General features: G+C 37.8%; 1 pseudogene; it reads left to right on the top strand.

The window, feature by feature from the left end:
* Positions 1-3,748: 3,748 nt before the first annotated feature.
* Positions 3,749-9,653, top strand: part of LOC122329976 — a 98,580-nt pseudogene continuing 92,675 nt past the window's right edge.

Below are 9,653 nucleotides of genomic sequence, written 5' to 3'. Positions count from 1 at the left end.
GTGTATGTGTGGGTGGGTGTGTGTGTGTGTGTGTGTGTGTGGGTGGGTGTGTGTGTGTGTGTGGGTGAGTGTGTGTGTGGCCAAGTCAAATGCCAGGAGCAACAGGAGTGAGCAGAAAAAAAAATAAAAATTTGCACAGCAGAGGTTAAAAGTCATGACAATTTGCATAACGGTAGCAAGTTTACTCGTAGAAAATTTTAGAAGATTTTAAATTGAGAGTTATACATTTATCACACATTTAAGACTTTAAAGTTGTCCAAATGAAGTTGTTCACAATGTACATTACTAATTAAAAATTTGTTTTTATATATTTACAGTAAGAAATTTACAACATATCTTCATAAAAAAGATCTTAACTTAATATCCAAAATATCTTTGGCATAAAAAAATAAAAAAAATCAATGATTCTGACTAATACAATGTACTATTATTTATTGCTACAAATATATTTGTGCTACTGAAGACTGCTTTTGTGATCCAGGTTCACATATAAATGAAATTACTTAGTTAATGCTAGAAAATAAAAAAAATGCAGCTACACATTATTAGTCCATTTTAGAGCAGGTCCATTAAATAAGATTTGCTGTATATGCTGAAATTAATTAGTAAATCCTGAAATGATAACTAATGTAATTTACTGATGTTAACAACTGGAACTTTATAATAAAATTAGATATTAGATAGATAGATAGATATTAGATAGACAGATAGATAGATAGATAGATAGATAGATAGATAGATAGATAGATAGATAGACGCGAGTCATTCAATCATTAATACCTGTATTCTCTGCTTCCGTCATACAGCTTTCTTGAGCAAAGGATAACAAAGAAATGACAAGCAAGTCAAACGAAGAACCCAAGGAATAACGGGACGTTCAGTCAGACACTTGTCAAAGTAAATCAAACAAACAGACCCCCCAGTCTCCATTAATAGCATGCTCAATGGTCACAATGCACAAAAGGTCAAGTCATTGACCTTATGGTGAGCCGAGACGTCAAAGGGGCCTAAACAGCTGAGAATGAGCCGCCTCCGTCTCAGGAAGAGTGTGGATAGGAATGTTTCCACCTCGTCACAGTAAGAGATGGAGCTGGCAGCTGAAGGAAAAGAGACTTGATGTTAAGGTTCTCTGGATCTCATTAATCTAGAGCGAGGGCCTTAATGAGACAATCATTAATGTAAGCACCATGCTTTCACTTTCATCTCGTCCAAAAACGTCTGTTTGACCCAACAATCTGAGACGCCAAATCAGAAATGATCTCTCAGCCTCCAAGGACATAGTGATGGGTGGGTCCAACTGGCTAGTAAAAAAAAACAAACAAACAAACAGGCGTACACAAACGTACACATACCTAATGTGTGATGTGTGATGTATGGTGAGATGTTGTCCACAACCTAAATTGATTTATACCTTCATAAGGCCACATTTTGACTTTCACAGCACACAGTTTATGCAGTTTAAGAAACATTTAGAGTTTATTTGCAAAAACAGATACGTTTTTTAACTTTCAACTTTTATTTTCATGTTTTATTGTGTTAGCTAGCTGTCATTTTTTGTTCTTAAGTTGTTCTTTTTAACCGAGTCAAAATAACCCAACTGCAGAATGCACAATGAAAATCGTTTCTTGAGAATTGCTTTTGCAAATGAACTCTTCGTGTCCTTTAAAATTAAATTAAGTAAGTGATTACCAAATCATGAAGGCTGTTGTGTAATTAAATATACACACTTTGTGTTTCAGCTGATTATGTGGCAGTGTTAGTATTTGCATTAGTATTTATTGTACAGTTGTAATATAAAATAAAAAAAACATTTTTCTTTCTCATTTATTTTTAACTAAAGTAGCATGTAAAATTAAAATAGTATCACAATAATAATATCATGTGCTTTATGGTATTTTAATAGCATTATATATATATATATATATATATATATATATTTATTTTATTATTATTTTTTTTTAAATATATATTTTGTGTGTGCATGTTTAAATTGCATTTTAAAATCACAAGCACATTTTTTTTTATTTTGCAATTAAATCAGATTATTAAATCTAAATTAAATTTTGATCACAATTACAGAAAGAATTTATCCTTTCTTTCCATAGTGAGTTTGCAGCTAACAGGACATTTTGAGGATGCTAACCTTGTGTGCCCAATGCTGTGACCTTCAAAGCCTAGAGTGTCAACTGAATCCTGCGAATGCCATAGCAGGGTGCTTTGAATGTGATATTCTAGGACAAACGGTCTAAAATAACTGAAATGAATGGAATTCGTAAGTATGCATGTTCTATGATACAGATGTTAAACGATCACTTGTTGATCCTAATCCTTATGTTAAAAGATACCAATGTTCCTAATAAAAGATGCATCACATGCAACAATTCACACCACAGCATGCACAGCACAAAGAGCAGCTGCTGGAGCCTCTCACACTACAGAGGCCCCCATCTACAGCTGTCTGAGACCCTCAGCAGTGACTGTAAAGAAGCTGAGAAAATGCAGCAGGGTTATCTTTGTCCTCAAGGATAGAGGAACAACAATGGGACGTCAACAAGAAGAGGATGAGGTCTAGCCGTGACAATTGAGCCGTTGGGTCAAACAGCACCGAAGGCCAGCTGTTGGTTGTTCGTTGTCTCCATCTATAGACAGACTTCAATTATTTGTCACCTTTTGTTTTAGACCTTCTCTTTACTTAGCTAATATGACTGTCTCAAGCAATGACATTGGAACGTCTCCAAAGTGTGAAAAAAAGTTAAACCTGATATCTCTCAAAAAGTGTGCATGTGTTACTTAGACAAAAAGGGTGATTATGATTAGCCTTAGGCTTTAGATAAGTGGAACTGATTCACGTCTTATAAAAGAGAATAAGTAGTCAACTCTTGAACAAACTTTTGAAATCTCTGCCAATGCATTAAAGATTTAACTGGATATCATTGGTTCTTTGCAAGGCTTGTCTTTCTGAGGGAAAAACAACAATGGAGAGGCTGAACAATTGTAACATACCACGACAAGTTCACATTTCTCAGATGTCGAGAGGTGTGCTGCTCTACGAGGAAGGGATCAGAAATAGACTACTGTTGTTCTTGTTGACCTGAGACAACGTCGTAAAAGGAGTTCCTAATTAGGATGGTGTTGATGAAATGTCTTTAAAGCGACATGTGTGTTCTTTTGTCCTTCCTCCATTAAGCCTATTGTTACATCGCACCATATATATCACCCGCCGGTGAACATCCTATGCCATTCAATCATTTGAAGATTTATTTAGCGGGGACATGGGTGGGGCATCCACTGTGTACCACCATTTTGGGATAAGTGACTCCCTTTAAAAAGGTAGCATCAACTCTGGAGGGACACAAAACACAGGACAACCCAAGGTAAGAGCCTCCGAGTAGAAAGACCAAGGAAGATCTCCTGGACAATCCTCACAATCACTGCTTTCAGAGCTCACACAAAAGAAATATCCATCACAAGTTTGTGATCAGAATCACATCATTGTTCTCAAACACTAATGAGCTTTTGGTCTCATCCCTAGAATAACACCAGCTCTGCAGTTACAGTGAACAGAGTTTGACAAAAAAGAAGGTGAGGAGTTTTGCATCTCCTGATAAATGCATCTACAGTACTGAAATGCATTTGTTTATCATTTCTGCACCTGTGACGCCAGTTATGTGTTGTTAGTGCTTCTGTGCTACGTTTTTGTCAAAGAAGGATGTTATATTTATAAGGCTGTTTGTTTCCAGGTTTCAACATGTCTGACGCCGTCATGGCAGAGTTTGGGTCTGCTGCTTCGTTCTTCACGGAAGTCAGACAAGGAGCGTCTGGAGGCCCAGACTCGCCCTTGCCGACATGAAGAAGGAATGCTTTGTGCCTGATCCTGAGATTGAGTACGTCAAAGCCTCCATCACCAGTAGAGATGGTGACAAGGTCACTGTCAACACTGAATCTGGAAAGGTAAGGATGCTTTATCAGGATTTCACAATAGTTACGAAATCTGGCACCACTCACAGTTTCTTCAGAAAAAGCTTACAAATGTAACAATTTTAAGTTTTAGTGTGGATAATCTAAAAGAAAGCATTGTTTGTTTTTTACAGTGCAGCTTTCAAAAACTAAACTATGAAGACAATTCAATTATTAAAATGAAAGACTTGTGTAAAGTTATAATTTCTATTTCAACAGACCTTGACTTTCAAGGAGGGTGATATTCATCCTCAGAACCCCCCAAAGTTCGATAAAATTGAGGACATGGCGATGTTCACCTTCCTGCACGAGCCGGCTGTGTTGTATAACCTCAAAGAGCGTTACGCAGCCTGGATGATCTACGTGAGTGATGAACGAGAGTCTCAACGAATCTACTGCAATCATTTGCTTGTATAGTTGTACTGAACTGATTCATCTGCCACATTACAGACCTATTCAGGGCTGTTCTGTGTCACTGTCAACCCCTACAAGTGGCTGCCAGTGTATGACGCCTCTGTGGTCAAAGCCTACAGAGGAAAGAAAGAGGACAAAGCTCCTCCTCACATCTTCTCAATCTCTGACAATGCTTACCAGTACATGCTGTCAGGTTAGGAATGCATTTCACAGCTGTTCAACTTTTTTCAATTTATTAACAATTTATCTTGTTAAATATTACTCATAACAATCTTCTCTGTGTGAATTTCACCCCACAGACAGGGAGAACCAGTCCGTCCTGATCACGTAAGTTATTTCATCCTAATTTTTTGGGGAGATTAAATGTGTTTAAAAGATAAAAACGTCTACTGTTTTAATCCACAGAGGAGAATCCGGTGCTGGAAAGACTGTGAACACCAAAAGAGTCATCCAGTACTTTGCCAGCATTGCAGCTGTAACAGGGAAAAAAGATGCAGCTTCTGAGAAAAAGGTCAATATAGCTACAAAACTGTACTACTGTACTAAAATAAAACTATGAATATCGCTTGATTTCAAAATGTTATTTTGTTTATTTGAAGGTTGTGAAAATGAAATTGTTTGTTTATAGGGTACTCTAGAGGATCAGATCATCCAGGCTAACCCTGCCCTGGAGGCCTTTGGTAATGCCAAGACCATCAGAAATGACAACTCCTCTCGATTTGTAAGTCCTCTCTCGTAGTGAGGAAGGCATTAGTGTATAATGTATATAATATAAAAAGAAGTAAATATGAATTATTTATTTTGAACAGGGTAAATTCATACGAATTCACTTTGGTGTGAGTGGGAAACTGGCTTCTGCAGATATTGAAACTTGTGAGTATGCTTTATATTATCACAGTTATGACTGGAAGACTATAGTACACACAAATTTATATATATATATATATATACACACACATTTGACGTTAGCAATAATTTTGTACATTTTGCTAATTTAGATCTGCTGGAGAAGTCTCGTGTCACTTATCAGCTCAAGGCTGAGAGAGACTACCACATCTTCTACCAGATCCTCTCCCAGAAAACCAGAACTGCTGGGTAAAATTACCCGTCAAGTCTATTGCATTGCGGTTTCTAATTAAAAGAGTATTTTCTGATCTATGTTCCCATTTCTCTTTAGAGATGCTGCTCATCACCAACAACCCCTATGACTATGCATACATCTCCCAAGGAGAGACACAAGTGGCATCCATTGATGATGCTGAAGAGCTGACTGCCACTGATGTTAGTAACGTATCTCTATGTGAAGCAAAATATACATGAATTAGAACTGTAGTGAGGTGCCACAAAAAGGATAATAAAAGTAGACTTACATTATTGCTTTGTCGTGCTGCTTTCAATTGGCAGGATGCGTTTGATGTGTTGGGCTTCACTCAAGATGAAAAATCAGGAATCTACTAAGCTGACCGGGGCCATCATGCACTATGGCAACATGAAGTTCAAGCAGAAGCAACGAGAGGAACAGGCAGAGGCTGATGGGACTGAGGGTCAGTATTAAGAGAAAGAGACAGGATAAATATACAGTATATACATAAATGTACACAAAAATATACTTGCTCTCTGCGGCATGGGACTGAGGGTCAGTGATGTTGTGCAGTCATTACCACACTGCCACTGGTGACATTTTGATAAATGGTTATAAACTTAAATTAAAAGTAGTATAAATATATTTATATATATATATATTATTTTTCTTTACAAGATGCTGACAAAGTTGCTTATCTGATGGGCCTGAACTCTGCTGATCTCATCAAGGGGTTGTGTCACCCAAGAGTTAAAGTAGGAAATGAGTGGGTCACCAAGGGACAGAACGTCCAGCAGGTAAAGAAACTTTGTATAAAGCTTGTAAATCACGTTACAACAATTTTTACATTTTATTCTACTCCTTTTAGGTGTACTATTCTATTGGTGCTTTGGCAAAATCAGTGTACGAGAAGATGTTCTTGTGGATGGTTGTGAGAATCAGCCAATCCCTGGACACCAAACAGCCTCGTCAGTACTTCATTGGTGTGCTGGACATTGCTGGGTTTGAGATCTTTGATGTAAGATTGCATCATTACATTTTTGTAATATTAAAACAAATAAAACAAGCATCCCATTTCACCAATGTGATTATAAAACATATTCCACCTGCAGTTCAACACCTTCGAGCAGCTGTGCATCAACTTCACTAATGAGAAGTTGCAGCAGTTCTTCAACCACCACATGTTTGTGCTGGAGCAAGAGGAATACAAGAAGGAGGGTATTGAGTGGGAGTTCATTGACTTTGGCATGGACTTAGCGGCTTGTATTGAGTTAATTGAGAAGGTGGGTTTATGTGCAGGAATATTATTATAGTTTCATTTAAAACATTTGTTTTGTATGTTCTTGTGTTTTCATATTTACCATATTTTTTCCATTACACTTTGTTTCCTATAGCCCATGGGTATCATGTCCATCCTTGAGGAGGAGTGTGCATGTTCCCCAAAAGCCACTGACGCAACATTCAAATCTAAGCTTTATGACAACCACTTGGGTAAGAATCCTACTTTCCAGAAGCCCAGGATTGTCAAGGGTAAACCAGAAGCCCATTTCTCCCTGGTTCACTACGCTGGTACTGTGGACTACAACATTTCAAACTGGCTGGTGAAGAACAAGGACCCTCTTAACGAGACTGTGGTTGGACTCTTCCAAAAGTCTACTGTGAAGCTGTTGTCGGTACTGTTTGCTGGATATGCTGGGGCTGACTCAGGTGTGTACTGATCTTCAGTAAAGCGAATTCAGTTTCTTTTTTTCTGGGTTTGAACTGTAATGTGATAAAAAAATGTTTACTTACATTTTCTGTTGGTTTCAGCCCAAGATGCCAAGGAGGTAAAGGAGGTGGAAAAAAGAAGGGTTCGCTCTTTCCAGACCGTGTCAGCCCTTCATAGGGTAAGGATTATAAAAAAAAAAAGATCAAAACAAAAAGTAAAAAACTGCATACCTTACAATGTTATGGTTTTGTTTTTCACAGGAGAACTTGAACAAGCTGATGACCAACTTGCGGTCAACTCACCCCCTCATTTTGTGCGTTGCCTGATTCCAAATGAGACTAAGACTCCAGAGGCGATGGAGAATCCTCTGGTCATGCACCAGCTGCGCTGTAACGGTGTGCTGGAGGCATCAGAATCTGCAGAAAGGGCTTCCCAACAGGATCCTGTATGGAGATTTCAAGCAGAGGTGAAAAACTTAAAAAGAGAAGCTAAAATAAAGACTGAAATAAACATTTCAGTGCACAGGGGTAAAACTTTTGTTACTTTTGTACTTCTTGTTAGATACCGTGATTCTGAACCCATCTGCTATCCCTGAGGGTCAGTTCATTGACAACAAGAAAGCTGCTGAGAAACTGCTGGGCTCACTGGACCTTGACCACAGCCAGTACAAGTTAGGACATACTAAGGTATAAAATATTCTAGCATAATTTCTCTTCAAAAGCCAATTTAAATGATCATAATGCAGAAAGTGTAAATAAAAATAGTAAATAAATATTGTCATATTTTGTAAAGGTGTTCTTCAAGGCTGGTCTCCTGGGTACCCTTGAAGAGATGAGAGATGACCGTCTTGCTCTTATCATTACTGGTATTCAAGCAGGAGCTCATTGGTATTCTCTCAAGAATTGAGTTCAGAAGATTGTTGAGCGCAGGTTAGTATAACTGTAATGTCTTCTTTTATCTATTAGAAGAAGACATCCACTACTTTTGTCTATGTTAATATACACTGAATTTCTTTACAGAGATTCTTTGTTGGTGATCCAGTGGAATGTACGTGCTTTCATGGGTGTCAAAGAACTGGCCCTGGATGAAGCTCTACTTCAAGATCAAGCCTTTGCTGAAATCAGCTGAGACGGAGAAGGAAATGGCCAACATGAAGGAAGAATTCACCAAGCTGAAGGAAGCTTATGCAAAATCTGAAGCCACGCAAAAAGGAACTTGAGGAAAAAGATGGTTTCTCTTCTTCAAAGAAAAGAATGACCTCCAGCTTGCTGTGCAGTCTGTAAGTCAACATGGAAACACAAGGTTTTCACTTTTATTTTCTCCCCCAAAATTGATAAATTCTATAAATTCAGTTTTTTCTCGCTCTGATAGGAGCAAGACAATCTAACAGATGCTGAGGAGAGAGAGATGTGAGGTCTGATCAAGAGCAAAGATCCAGCTTGAAGCCAAAGTCAAAGAGCTGACTGAGAGACTGGAGGATGAAGAGGAAATGAATGCAGAGTTGGTTGCAAAAGAAACGAAAGCTGGAGGATGAATGCTCCTGAACTCAAGAAGGACATTGATGATCTTGAGCTCACTCTGGCCAAAGTAGAGAGAAGAGAAACATGCCACTGAGAACAAGGTTAGTGGTTACCTTTTATAGTTTTTTCAACAATTTTGAGTGTTAACTGATCTAAAGCTCTTTTGCTTAGGTTAAAAATCTCACAGAAGAAATGTCAGCACTTGATGAAAGTCATTGCTAAGCTGACCAAGGAGAAAGAAAGCTCTGCAGGAGGCCCATCAGCAAACACTGGATGATCTCCAGAGTGAAGAAGACAAAGTCAACACACTCACTAAAGCCAAAGCCAAGCTGGAGCAACAAGTGGATGATGTGGAGTACAACAAAAATCTCACTCTAAACACCTTAAGTATGATATTTGTTATGTTTTGCAAAGACAATGTAAATGAATTATATTTTTATAATAAGCTTGAGGATCCTTGGAGCAAGAAAAGAAGCTGCGCATGGATCTTGAAAGAGCAAAAAGCTGGAGGGTGATTTAAAATTGACCCAGGAAAGTATTATGGACTTGAGAAAATGATAAACAGCAACTAGAGGAGAAGCTGAAAAAGTAAGAACATTTCAAACAATTAAAATAAGAATAATAATTTTTTTACTTAATTATAATTATTTTTAATAATTATAATAACTTATCAAACATTTTTGATATCATCTTAAAGGAAGGACTTTGAAAATTGGACAGCTCAACAGCAAAATTGAGGATGATGAGCAAGCGTACATTTTAACTCAGAAGAAACTGAAGAAGGAGTTGCAGGTTTGTTAGATGAAACAAGGATGAATCATATAAAAGAAGGATCATTGACTTATTAAAACATTACTTATTCTCAATTTCCAGGCTGCGTATTGAAGAGCTTGAAGAAGAGCTGGAGAGGCTGAGAAGGCACATCGTGCCAAAGGTTGAAAAACAGAGGAGCTGATCTGTCCAGAGAACTGGA

This window comes from Puntigrus tetrazona, chromosome 24, assembly GCF_018831695.1.
Source record: "Puntigrus tetrazona isolate hp1 chromosome 24, ASM1883169v1, whole genome shotgun sequence".
Lineage (NCBI taxonomy): Eukaryota > Metazoa > Chordata > Actinopteri > Cypriniformes > Cyprinidae > Puntigrus > Puntigrus tetrazona.
This window is presented reverse-complemented; position numbering and strand designations above follow the sequence as displayed.